We start from the raw sequence: 14416 nt of genomic DNA, 5'->3' as shown, positions 1-14416 counted from the left end.
CAGAGAACAGCGACCAAGGGAGGAATGCAAGGGGATAAAGAGACTAAGTGATGAAACGTAGGATCAGAGACAGGGGAGACGGGTCGACCAGACCATGGACATCTCTCTCTCTCTCTCTCTCTCTCTCTCTCTCTCTCCTCTCTCTCTCTCTCTCTCTCTCCTCTCTCTCTCTCTCTCTCTCTCTCTCTCTCTCTCTCTCTCTCTCTCTCTCTCTCTCTCCTCTCTCTCTCTCTCTCTCTCTCTCTCTCTCTCTCTCTCTCTCTCTCTCTCTCTCTCTCTCTCTCTCTCTCTCTCTCTCTCTCTCTCCTCTCTCTCTCTCTCTCTCTCTCTCTCTCTCTCTCTCTCTCTCTCTCTCTCTCTCTCTCTCTCTCTCTCTCTCTCTCTCTCTCTCTCTCTCTCTCTCTCTCTCTCTCTCTCTCTCTCTCTCTCTCTCTCTCTCTCTCTCTCTCTCTCTCTCTCTTTCTTTCTTTCTTTCTTTCTTTCTATGTCTCCCACCACAACAATGAGTAAATGCTGTAAAGGGGTGCGGGGGTGAAATGATCAGTAGAACTGTACCATGAACATTTGTTTGCAACAAATGGGGGAGATGTCGTGACCCGACAGACAGGCTGGTAGAACAGGAGGACACTAGGACCCTGTGGGTCATGAGGGAGGTGACCAGGTCACCGGACACCACATCCGGTTAGGGACAGGAAGGACGGCAGTTTGACCAGGACGGGCACCGAGACAGGACGTGCATGTAACCAGTTCCAAGAAAGTGTAATAAAGAAAACGTTGTATAACCAACCTGTGTCCAGAGTCTGATGTGCTGCCTGACTCCCACTACAGAGAAAACAACACAGTTATATTTTCATAAAGCCGAAAGTTAAGCAAATAAACAGATGCTGTAAGCATAGGCCTACATTATGAATGTGAAAGATCAAAAAATTAATAGTCATGTCAGCGATTGAGCCTCTCATTATCCAGAAAATGCACACACAAATCATTTACGTGTGTCACCCCAGTGCCACTAACCCACCTCCAGCCTACCTTTTCCACGCACACAGCACTAACTCACCTATCCCATTTGCCCACCCTATCCTGACTGTCTTACTCAACCAACTACAGCTCACAGTTGCATTCATCTCATTCTTCCAAAAGCATGTCAGTTTTCACTCCCACCTAATCTGGTCTATCCCAGCTGTACATCCATCTGCTATCCATTCATCTCTGTAGCCTGCCCACTGCCACAAACCCAACAATTTCACTTACAGTTCACCTATTCTGTCCATCCAACCAAGAAGCAGCACACAATTGGCTTTCTCAAATGTACATCACTGCTGGTTTAGGGGCTTTTTTTAACTTATTTTCATATTGGAACTTCCTTTGAGGATCAGTATCATGTTCAATTTCCCATGTGAGTGGAATATGCATTAGATTTAATTCTGTGACACTGTATGTTCTTTAGTCAAAGGCTCCCCAGAGAAATTGTGCCCCCTCACCAACAATATATTTTCTCTGCTTTCACAGCAGCCATCACGTCTCTTCTGTCCCAGAAAACCTTTAGTCTAAAGCAAAAATTTTAATTTGGAAAGTCATTGTAATGGTGGTGTTCATGCAATTTCCAACCCAACAGGTGGTGACTGCCATTTATTATGAGCTCTCCACACATCAGTCGAGCCCAAGCATGCTCAGGAAATTTGGTTTGATTATATGGGTATGGAGTGAGGGTTGTATTGCTGATTTTGTTGGCAGTGTTTGATATGCTGTATACATTGATATTGATGGTGTTCACCTGTCTCAAAGGCAGCAATCAAATGGCTATATAGGATTTGTACATTACATAAGACAGTAAATAGCTGAAATTTCTCTGTCTGTACTGATCCCCTAAGATTATGCCTGTAACCCTTGTCTACCTTTGCTTTACTTATTTGATGGATTGGTGTGTCCTCATGATTACAAATTTGTTTGAAAATACACCATTTGTCCACTCTTTTTTCAAAATTGTTTGGGCTCCCTCCCTATGTCCGCTCGACACAGTGCAATACCACAATTATTTTACGGCTCACCCTCAAATGTCACCAGCCACCACTGTGCAGAACACTCTTCTGAGGCCCAGAGATTGAGGGGGTTACCTCAGGCAAGGGTAAACTCACAGAAGGCAGAGTCCAGCAGCACCAGCAGATTTATTTATTTATTTGTGTCCCTGAGACTTCAGAAAATCAGAAAACATGAGGCAAGTCAGCAAGCCCTTGGAGGGAAGGCAGAGCCCTTTCTCCTTCCAGCAGAGGCAGGGAGCAGTAGACAGCTGCACGAGAAGCAGAAAAGTAGTCCTTACAGAAAAGCAGTCCAGTTGAGACCTTTAAGCAGTACAGGAGTCTTTATGGCAGAAGGTCAGTTCAAGATCCAGAAGTGTCTGATTTTTGGGGGCCAGAGACCCAGTACCTATACCTAAAAATGCCTTTGATGTTGGGGATGACTTCAAAAGAACTCTTTAAAGGGCATAATGACCCCTTTCAGCCCAGATGTGTCTGCCACGCTAAAGGGGGGGGGGTTAATCTGTGCTTTGTATGAGGGCATGATTAAGTGGCAGAAGCATAACATTTCCATCTCTCAGAACTACGCCAGAGAGACTGTCATACGTCGGAAGGGTTTCAATGATGCAATTATCCAAAAGCCGATATCACCCACATACCGTTTTTAAAGTTAGTACAGTGTACAATGTAGATATAATGAACATTAGCAGGTACAGATATAGATACAGATACAGTTCGACACAGAGTCATTGACTTTTGCTGTTTGAATTAAAATGCATGCCCATACTCTTGGCTGTATCCTGCTGTCCTTATATCACCATGTACTTATTGACCACTTGTCAAATGGGTAACATTTGCATCACGAGCTGGGTGACCATGATTCATAATGATTGTTGGGTAATATTGTCTACTGATCTGTGGTAGATTAGAGCTGTTTAATGCAAGGAATCTTATTTGTAGATCAATCCATTAGTTAGTGAGCTCGATTTGTAATATGCTCTGTTCTATGGTAATTACATGGTTAATGTGTTCAATGTGCTAGCATCTACCACAATGTTGTTCTCATAAGAAGCAATGTGGATTTTTGCAAACAATGGTACTATCATAGTTGCACGTACAGATGCTAAAAGGCACAGACCCATAGTGTCTTTCCGTTTACTTCAACATGCATGCTCACACTTTAGTTTCATGAGTTGGCTGACCAACATTCACAATGTTTATTAGCCAAGACAATTGATTGAACAGTGGTTTACTGAACTGAGGTGGGTTACAATTGTCTAATTCAATGGTTAATAATGTATGGGTCAACTACATTTTATAATGTGTACAGGTCCAATTGGTGAAACCATTCTCCCTCAAGAGGTCTCATTCCCCTTCTTGGTATGTGTCTATATTGTTGGTTAAAGAGATATGCTGTTCGATTCGCAACATGTTCTGTTCTATGTCATATGCATGATTAATATAATCATGGCACTAGCACCAACCACAACATTGTCCTCATTAGCCCCGACTGTAAGTTTGTTGCTTGGCAGATGACCTCTACATCATTTCCCACATGGACATCCCATTCGTACATATGACACACTAAAATGCCCCCCTATATCCAATCTTTTAGGCCTCCTATCCACCTAAGATGAGTCATAGACAGGTCGGGTAACACAAGTAATCTCTCCCCTCTCAATACATACCTATAATCCTCCCACAGCTGGCCCTTCTCAACAGACATAGCCCCTACGGCCGTCCTCCACTACGACTTCCCCTATGCACTTAGGGCCAGCGGTACTAATAAACTGTTTTACAATTCCCTAATTGAGAATCCTTGGGATTCCCAATTAGGAAATTGTTAAATGGCATGTACGAAAGTGTGTTGAACACTTTCTGCGATACCCAGTGGGTCGTAAATGACCCACCCCATGAATAATAATGAGGTAGGTCACAATTTGCGACCCATTAGGAATCACTAAAATCACTGGGATGGTGGCCTACTGAGGTCAACAGACCACCATGTCTGTGATTGCTTTTAAATAAATAAATATTTTTTCTTGTAAAGCAGCCCGTTTTCCTTATAGGAAAAAGAGATGCGTTACAAAAAGAAAAATGATTTTTTTTTTGCATACATTCACAAAGGGGAATCAGTCCCTTGTGGACCCCTTACCGTTTGCAAATGGGTTACTACCAACTTGATGTTGGTGGTAACTGCGAAAGTTTTGCAACCGCATTCACAGTCTCAAAACCGTCCTACATACCAGTGTGACTCGCTATTAGGAAGGGGCACCCTAACATGCTCCTTCCTAATAGCATTTCGCAAACCCTATTTTGCGAGTCGGTAATAGGTTACCCACTTGCAAAATAGGGTTGATACATGCCAAAAAGCATTTTACCTGTCGCAATCCGCCCGATGGGCAGTTGAGACCGTTAAAATGCTTCATACATCTAGCCCCATAATCCTAGATTACTTTAAATATTGTTGGGCGATATAGTCCTCCTCCAATAGACAAAGATCAGCTTTAAAGAAGCCCTATCAATGAGAAGGAGCTAGGTGACATATGTGACCTGTTCAGAAGCCTACAAGAATAGAAATTATGGGTCAATGGTAATTGCCTCGGAACATGATACTAGCGGTAGATGGCTACTCATCAGACTGGACAATGTAGAACATGACCTTCATGCAATGAACATCTAGGCACCCAATGCAGACATCCCAGTATTCAGGCGCACTCTCTAAAGGAAATTAGCAGACATTCCACAAGACTCGAAAATGATACTAGGAGGGGACTTTAATCTCCAAATGTTTCTCATTTTGGACTGCCACTCAGCCTTCGAATTCAGAAGCCCTAAAGCACAGAAGCAGATGCTCAACCTATGCACCTAACACCAGCTACTAGATGTTTGGAGAATACATAATCCAACGATCAATGATTACACATTCTTCTCCCCTCCACATTCAAATTTCTCCTGCATTGACTATCTCCTAGTAGATGCTTCACTTCTCTGGGCCACATGCAAAGCCTTAATTAGGCTTTCCTGTTTTCAGTTTCTATTTCTGGTAAATTCTGGTGGTGTTTTTTCAGTGTTTTCAAGCGTTTTCAGTACCTTAAAAAAACAGTGGTTATCAGTGTTGACACATTTTTGCACCATTAAAAACAACAGAAACAGCGGTTTTCTGATGTTTATGGAATATAGACTGTGTTTATGAGGTCCAAATACATTTTTACAAATCAAACTTATCGCAGTACACCATAGAATACTTCTTCAGTGAGTCTTTGGTCATGCACACTCTCTCTTTTCTTCCCATGTAACTTTTATCTGTGAAAAGGCCCTTTCAACATTGACACTTGAGACAGGCAATACAAAAATAGCCAGTACACAATTTGCTAACTTTGGCCACTGACATAGCTTTCCATGCTAATACTGGTGCACCTGAAGATTGTGATTCTCTGTGATTCTGCAACATGTGCTTTGAACTGGGCGCATATGCACTCAGAGTTATTAAAGCGGTCAAAAATGAGGCAGCATTTATGAAATTCTGGAGAAAAATTTCCCTTTATGGAAGGGATCTATAACTTGTACAGAGTACCACAGTGAGGTTTCATTGACTTCAAATGCCAATTATTGAAGGGCTATTTCTCATTCATTGTAAAATAAAAGTTCCGGAATTGCTCCTCAACAGTTCTCTGCTTACCAAGTGCCAAGCACTCTAACATGGAATATGTTACAGTGCCAAAGTCACTAAAAGTGTCGCCAAGCCTACTCTCAAGGAGATGTTTCATATCTACACCAATTATGCTGAACACTTGGTAGACAAGGGTGTTTTTATACTCTAGTTTTTTTTATTATGTCTACTACAGCAGTCATGCTTTCCTGTAAAAATCTAAGAGTGCAGTAGATTGTACTTTTTTTCAAATCACAATCAATATGTGACCAAATATCCTCACATTTCTTGCCTCTAGCATCATAACTCAGCAAAAGTTCTGCAAACAGGTGCAAGAGGGATAATACAGCATTCATGTCCTCTAGGACTGAGAACCACCCGCTAAGTAGCACAGTTGGGATTGAGAGAGCGCCATTTACAGTGAAATTTGTAGGGGTGCATCATATGTACAAGTAGTCAGCACCCGTATATATAGAGGACTTTAATCATGCTTAGATGTAATGTGGGATGGAGAACTAGAGTAACTGGTATTAGAAATCTGAAGAGCCACGGTTATGAATTACATCCACACTTGCTGTATAACCTAGAAATGTCGTTAAAATGAAATCTTTCATTTTTGAGAAGTGCGTTTAATCGAGCACTATTGTGCATTTAGATCTGCCTATTGAAGTTAACTGTGCCTTTTATATTTGACAATTAGCTTAAAGTAAAAAATGTATTTGCTGTTAAGGTTGGAGGCCTAGTGAAACAAGGGATTGCTAATGTAGACTGTTGGGCCTTTAAATCAAGCTGAGGCCTAGTTCATAGAATTGATGCAGGCCTGTTGAAAGTTTTGCTTAGCATATAGATGTGGAAATGTTTTATAAAAGAGGCTTTTAGAAGATGTTGCAACATTATTAGACTGAGATGCCTATTTGCGTATATTCCTTTGCAGGTGCATCACCAAGTAGATTATAGAGTAGAAGGGCACATTGTGTATGAGAGTTAGAAATGCTAGACTCAGACATGGAGGAGTATACCAGGAATTTGAAGCAGCAACTAGAAGCGATGAAGAGTCTGGGACCCAAGGACGTCTGCATGGACAAAGAGGTAAAAAGAGCCATACTGGAAAGTTTCAAAGTTAACACCTCCGAGAGGGGCGTACCTGAAGGCGTGTCATTCACATTGTGGGGTTTTGTATTAGGGACAGCACCCCGAGGGTGGAGGCAGAGTAGATGGGCTGAGGAGCTAGAGAGAGAGGTTGGATGGTGATGGAGCTTAGCTGTGAATAAGGAGTCTCTAGTTAAGAGAGAATGTGGGCGAACCTCTTTGGGAAGTCACCACAGCTGACACCTTTTGATTAGTTTGGGCTATTGTTGAGTAGGGATGTCACTCAGTATAGTGTAGGGACAGACTAACCTGAATTTATGTCTATTATCCCGATGAGTACCAGAACTCATGTTATAGCGATTCTGTTCAGTTTGATGATTCTGGAATTGATCCTCGTGTTATTCATCAGTCGCTTGAGACTTTTCCGTAGGATTATGTTTGTATTAGTGCCTGTTTATCTTTTGAACCTCTTGCTGAGGTGTTTGTACCTGCAGTTATTTTTGGTTATGTAATAAACCTTCAAACTTAGTTTTGGTCAGTGGTTCTTGGGGGAAGCAATTGGGATTTCTAAAACTCGTTTATTTTCCATATGAAAAGATTGCCTAATTCACTCTATGACAGGTAAAAAGGTCTAGTCGACCTGTGACAGGATTCTGGTGAATGGTAAGCAGACTCTAGAGATAAAATTCCCGCCTTTCCAGTTGGTAGCAGAGTAGGATGGTTTATCTTCTGGAGTGAGGGTAATCTAGAAGTAGGTTGAGATTTCCCTGAGGCCCATAGAGAAGCAATGAAGAGTGTCCAGAAAGCTGCGACGGATGGCGTTCCATGAAAACTGACGAAGAGTGACAGTGCGGCAGAAAGCAGCAGGTCGGAGGAGAGTGAGTATGAAAAGGGTCATGTGTTGTAAGATTGCGGTTATGTTGTGTTGTGTGTTGTATTGTCTTGCGGAGTTGAGTGCCTGTAGGGTGAAAGAGAACAGGTTGTGTGCGCGTGCAACCAGTGAAAATCTTAAGCTCGAGGGGAGTTTAAGTGGTTCGGGTGTATCGAACACCCATAGTAATTGTCGACCATTGTTAAGGGGGTCATGAGGTACCATTGATCGCCCGCAGGATCGAGATAGGGGGAACGAATGTGTGAGTGCGTGGGTAACGGACGCTGGTCGGAAGTTGCCGTGAGTTTGTAACCTATCAGTTGAGGCGATTGTCCGGTCGTTCGCGGACAGACATTTGCCAGCTTGGTGACAATTACAGTTAGACTGTGGAAGTACAGTCAGGGAGGTGGTTGCTTGGGCGGAAGTAACCATTTTCAGTGCTTGATTGGGACGCATGCGAGACCGTGAGACGAACGGAGAGAGGAGGGGAAATGCTGCGAAACGGAGGCGAGTGACGTCAGAAAGGGCCGCGCTGGGATTGGTCGGCTAGCGTGGAGCCGCGCTGGGATAGGGCGGTTAGTGAGAAGCCGCGCTGGGATTGGTAGATTGTCATCAGGAAGTAAACGAGTGCTGTAAACAAGGAAACGTTGTGGATTTTCATCATGAAATGTTTTAAATTGTTGCGGAAATGTTTCAAGGGCGACAACAGGATAGAACCTCGGGGTGGGGAGGAGGCTCCACCCGATGATACTCCAGCTTATTATATGGCAACGAATGTTGGGTTACACACCATATTGTGGCTTAGTACCTGGTGTAAGGTGACAGACGGAAACAAAGAATTGACATTTCCTAAATATGGAACATTTAGACTAGAGGTGTTGTATCCGCTGAAAACGATTATGGCTGCGTTGCGACCTTTGCCCAGACCAACACAGTTTGAAGCACTAAATGCATGGATCAGGGCAGCCCATGAACGGAACCGAGATAGGAGACAAGAAAGAGTGAAACGATCAGTTAGGGCGATCCAAGATGCGAGATGGGATGCATTGGCCAAGAGATGGAGGGTACAGACCATAGAAGGGGATAGGTTGTACCCGTTGTTGGAAAAGACAGGGGATGCACAGAGGAACAGTACGGAGGATGAGGACAGTGAGACAGACGACAGCCTGATAGAGAGACTGTTGTCAGAGAGACCACCTCCATACAATCCTGAGTTGGAGGGAACGCAAACACCAGCACAGAACTGGGAAGTCTCTGACGGGGATGGTGGGGCTCAAATGGTGAGTGGTTTGAGTACCTCAGGGGACAAGTTTTGCCCAGAGAAGGGAGAAAAGGCACCTCCACCCTCCCCAGTGACGAGAGTAGTGGGAAGATTCACAGTACAAAAGGTTTGGGTGGAAGAGCGTGTCCACTCACTGAAATTGCCAGATGCTCTTACGGTACCTGTTACCATAGGTCCCATAGCATCAGTGTACAACCCAGAACAGAAGCAAGACGAGAGTCCGCTGCAAATGGGGAGTGAGAGATGTGCCAGTGAGGACAGGAGTGATGGGACAGAAGGGTGGAGGCTGTTGCCAAAGCCTGTAGAAAGAAGCACTCCTTTGGTGGCATCGGCAGACTCCTCGGAAGAGCAGGGGGGTTGGAGGGTACCAATGGATCTGAGGGGACCGAGGCAGAGGTCGATGAGAGAATTAAGGCCAGATTTGAGAACTTGGGAAACTATTGTGGACACTCAGAGTGATATGTGTTTGGGTCTGGGAACAAAGAGAATAGGATAGAGTCTCACTGTGTGCCTAGTGAAAGCAGGCAGGAATGGGAACGCGGAAGTGTGGAGAATAGGGGGGCATCCCACCACACCTCCGGAGACGGTAGACAGGAGTGGGACCGAGAAGGTTGGGAACACAGACGGGTTCCACCTAACACACCTGAAGAAAAAATACGAGAGAGTCAGGACTGTGGCGGGAGGGACTCTAATGGGACCTCTAGCCAAGGTACATTGAGGGCTGCAATTAAGGCAAGAAGGATAGATGTGCTGAGGTTAAAATCAGAAGTGGAGGAAATAGTGGAAGGTACATTGCCACTAGAAAGAATCGAACTCTATGAACCAGACGAGCTGTTGTTTGTGGCGAAGGATGTTACACGGAGGGCTAGGACAGCTCATGAGAAACTCTCTGAATTAGCAAATAAGTATACTGTAGATTTGACGAAGACAAAAGCACTGCAGGGGGGCCACCGGTTACAGTACTCAGATCAAGATCTAGAAGAAAAGAGGTTAATCGGATTAAAAACTCACATCAGGGAACTGATAGTGGGAATCCGAACGTGGTCCCAGTTGGAGAAATGGGAGGAAAGGTGATCAAGGAAAAAGAGTAGTAGACGGAGTACTATCGAGACATCCCCGGGAGGAGGGTTGATGCATACAGAAGCGTACCCCTTGCGGGAGGTGGCTCATGGGGGATATGTACATGTACCCTGGAGTAGGGGAGACCTGGCCGCCTTTACGAACACATTTCCCAAGTTGCGTGAGAGTCCAGTGGAATGGTACAAGCAGGTAGAGAGGTTCGTTAAAATTTCAAAGGTGCTGTGGATTGATTTGAACACACTGTTTGATATTGTGGTTCCAGGTGATTTGTGGATAGCATGCAAGGTCAGTGTTGAATGGCCCACCGCGGAGCCAGAGCGAGATGCTGCCACAAATGGACCGTCACCCAGGGTGATGGCAAAGTATGAGCAAGCGATCACGTGGCTAAAGACCAAGGTACCTCCACAGGACATTGATTGGGTGAAAATAGATCGGACTAGGCAGGAACCAAAGGAAACGGTGCATGAATATTACGAGAGGCTATTGCAGATTTTTAAGCAGTACAGTGGGTTAGATGTGATGGACCCAAAGGACATGGGACAGTTCGTATCCAAATTTGTTCTGGGACTGAGGCCTGATATTTGCCTTATGATACAGCAACATTTAATCTGTTGACAAAACAAGCCTCTGGATGAGATCTTGAGATATGCGAGGTATTGCAGTGACGAGATAGACTCGAAGACAAGGAAGCTGAAGGACAAACTGATGTTAGTACAGATGCAATCGGGAGGACAGGGTCAGTCAGGCAATGGCACATTGGGGAGGAAGTCGGGGGGACAGAAGAGGGACAACGAGGAAGGTCCGAGACCAAGGATAGATATAGCCACCCTGAAAAAGACGACCAAGTGTCATCAATGTCATGAGGTCGGGCATTGGAGACGCGAGTGCCCCCATAACCCAGACAATCAGGTACAGGAGGAGGAGGAGGAGGAAGTACAAGCCCCTCCGGTACGGAAGGTGACAGTGACCAAGTTTCAGACGACGAAAGGGGGGACCTCAGCCCCTAGGGCTCCGGTTCCCCAGCCACCGAAGGTTCCATCAGGGAACAAGGTATACAAGCAGATGCCTTTCATAGTGGAAGAGGACGAGTGTTACCAATTTGACCCAGTGACCGGACGGTATGTGGATGGGGAGGAGGGCTGTACTCTTGGAGCAGTACTGGAGGTAGATCAGAGAGGACCGTTTGTAGAGGCAGATGTAGATGGTCATCCCACCACCTTTCTGGTTGACACTGGTGCCTCTCGCTCCACTGTGCGGTCTGCGGTAGTCCCCAACTTACCCCTTTCAGGACAGACCATACAAGTTGTAGGAGTAGCAAACAGAAGAATGACAAACCCCCTGACTGAGCCAGTCCCTGTGAAGATCGGAAGTTTCAGAGATAGACACCAGTTCGTAGTGTGTGATTCTAGTCCTGTGTGCCTGTTAGGAAGGGATCTTTTGTGTAAACTCAATTGCACCATCTATTGTACCCCCAAGGGAGTTGAGTTGCAGACAAACGATGACGATGCAGATTTTAAGGTTACAAATACGCATGTGTGCATTGAATTGTACCCTGCGTTAACAGTGGAGGAACTCCCTTGGGACCTGAGAGATTCAGTCTCACCACAGGTGTGGGACTTTACAGGGGAGGAAATCGGATTGATTAAAGGAGTAGAGCCAGTTAGAATTCAAGTGAGGCCGAATGCTGAATTCTCAAGAACACCCCAGTACAAGTTGACTCCGGAAACAGTTGCAGGGATAAAACCCGTGATTGAGTCCATGATTAGGCAGGGAATTCTAAAAGAGGTTATGGGCAGTCCCTGTAACTCTCCGATAATGGGGTTGCAGAAGCCAAGTGGGAAGTTCAGGATTGTGCAGGATTTACGAAAGGTTAACAACATAGTTGTTCCATGCTGTCCAGTGGTACCGAATCCATCAGTGATACTGTTTCAGATACCGTTCCAAGCTGAATGGTTTTCTGTGATTGATTTGTGTCAGGCTTTCTTTTCCATCCCATTGCACGAGGAGAGCCAATTTCTTTTTGCGTTCAAAATAGAGAGTCGCGTCTTAACATGGTGTCGTATCCCCCAAGGGTATACAGAGAGCCCATCGATCTTTAATCAGTTGCTGAAAAGGAATCTTGAGAGTCTGGTACTGCCGCAGAACTCTGTTCTTGTGCAGTATATAGACGACCTCCTTGTTGCGTCAGACACAGAAGATGCTTGCAGGATTGACACCATTGCCTTGTTGAACCACTTGGGAGAGAATGGACACAAGGTGTCCCCCAGCAAGTTACAGTACTGCCTGCAAGAAGTGCAGTATCTGGGTCACAGAATAGAGAAGGGAAAGAGAAAGGTGTCGCCTGACAGGATTGAGACTATCATGAGAATGACTGTGCCCTCGACTCAAAGAGAGGTTAGGATGTTCTTAGGTATGGTTGGCTACTGCCGACAGTGGATTGCTAACTTTTCCCTGAAGGTGAAACCATTGCAGAAACTGACGCACAAGGACGTGAGTGATCCGGTACCATGGGACACAGATTGTATGATGGCCTTTCTCGAGCTGCGAGAGGACCTGTGTCGCGCTCCAGCTCTGGGAATGCCCGATTACACCAAATCATTTGCATTGTTCTGCTGCGAGAGAGAGGGTTGTTCATTGGCAGTCTTAGTGCAAGACCATGGAGGAGTCCCTAGACCAGTTGCATTCTTCTCGGCTACCTTAGATCCAGTAGCCTCAGCGTTGCTCGGATGTCTCAAAGCCGTTGCTGCAACGGTTGTCAGCATTGAAAGATGTGAAAGTATCGTGATGGGATATCCACTGACAGTGCATGTACCTCATTCTGTGGAATTGTTGATGACCAGGACCAAGACGCAGCACTTGACCAACAACAGACTCACACGCTACGAGCAGGTTATACTTGCTGCAGAGAATGTGACTCTCAGGAGGTGTTCTGTCTTGAACCCTGCTACTTTGTTGCCATTACCAAATGATATAGAAGATGATTGGGAAGACCATGATTGCCTTGACGTGACTGAACTATGCACCAAACCTAGACCGGATATTGTTGATGAGCCATTGACAGACCCTGATGAAATTTACTTCGTGGATGGCTCATGTGTAAGAGACAATACTGGTCAGTTGAGAGCAGCGTTTGCTGTCTGTACTATTTCTGGAATAATTGAAGCCGCTTTCCTGGAAGGAGTGCACTCCGCGCAGGTGGCTGAGATAATTGCGTTGACGCGTGCCTGTTTGGCAGCCAACGGGATTCGGATCACCATATTCACTGACAGCCAATATGGGTTTGGGGTGGTTCATGACTTCGGTCAATTGTGGTCTCAAAGGGGCTACATGACATCATCGGGCTCCCCAATAAGGAATGGCGAATTTATCACGTTATTGCTGGAGGCCTTGCAAGGTCCTGCAGAGATAGCCGTGGTAAAATGTACAGCCCATACCAAAGGTACGGATTTTGTGACAATGGGGCATCGTTATGCTGATGAAGTTGCACGATACTGTGCGGAGCAGGAATACTCCTTTACCGAACAAACTATTGAGGGGCCAAGGGAAAGAACCGAACTAAGCATGATGCTTGAGGTGGCAGACACATGGAAGGAGTTGAGAGACATGCAGGGACAAGCGTCAGATTATGAAAGAAGGGTGTGGGAATCGGCTGGTTGTGTCAAGGGAGAGTTAGACATGTGGGTTTCGGCTGATGGACGAGCTGTGTTGCCAAATGTGCTGGTGAGTGCAATGGCACGACAGATACATGGTCCTGTGCATCTGGGAAGGGATGCGACGGTGCGTGTGTTCAGACAAACGTGGTACAATCCAAAATTTAGACAGGCTGCGGAAGCAGTATGTCAGAGATGTGTAACCTGTCAACAGCTGAATGTTGGGAAAAGAACACCTGTTACATTGAGTCACATTGGGAGGTCCGGCGGATCTTTCTATAGGATGCAAATAGATTTCATCGAGATGCCGAGGTGCAATAGCCTCAGGTATGTCTTGGTGATTGTGTGTGTGCTCTCTAGGTGGGTTGAGGCATATCCCACTCGTAGGTGCGATGCACTCACAGTAGCAAAACTATTGTTGAGGGAGCTAGTGCCACGATTCGGGGTTCCGACCTCCTTGGAATCGGACAGAGGAAAGCACTTTAATAGCGAAGTTGTGAAGATGCTCTGCTCTGCCCTGAACATTGACCAGAGACTGCATTGTAGCTACCGTCCAGAGGCTTCTGGCATAGTGGAACAGATCAATGGAACGATAAAGGCCCGAATGGCAAAAGTGTGCTCATCCACATCTCTGAAGTGGCCCGACGCATTGCCGTTGGTACTAATGAGTATGCGTAGTACCCCAGACAGGAGGACAGGGCTTTCACCTCATGAAGTGCTGATGGGGAGGGCTATGAGGCTGCCATCTATTCCCACAACTGCTTTGCTGAATATCAC

Source organism: Lissotriton helveticus, chromosome 9 (assembly GCF_964261635.1).
Source record: "Lissotriton helveticus chromosome 9, aLisHel1.1, whole genome shotgun sequence".
Taxonomy (NCBI): domain Eukaryota; kingdom Metazoa; phylum Chordata; class Amphibia; order Caudata; family Salamandridae; genus Lissotriton; species Lissotriton helveticus.
This window is presented reverse-complemented; position numbering follows the sequence as displayed.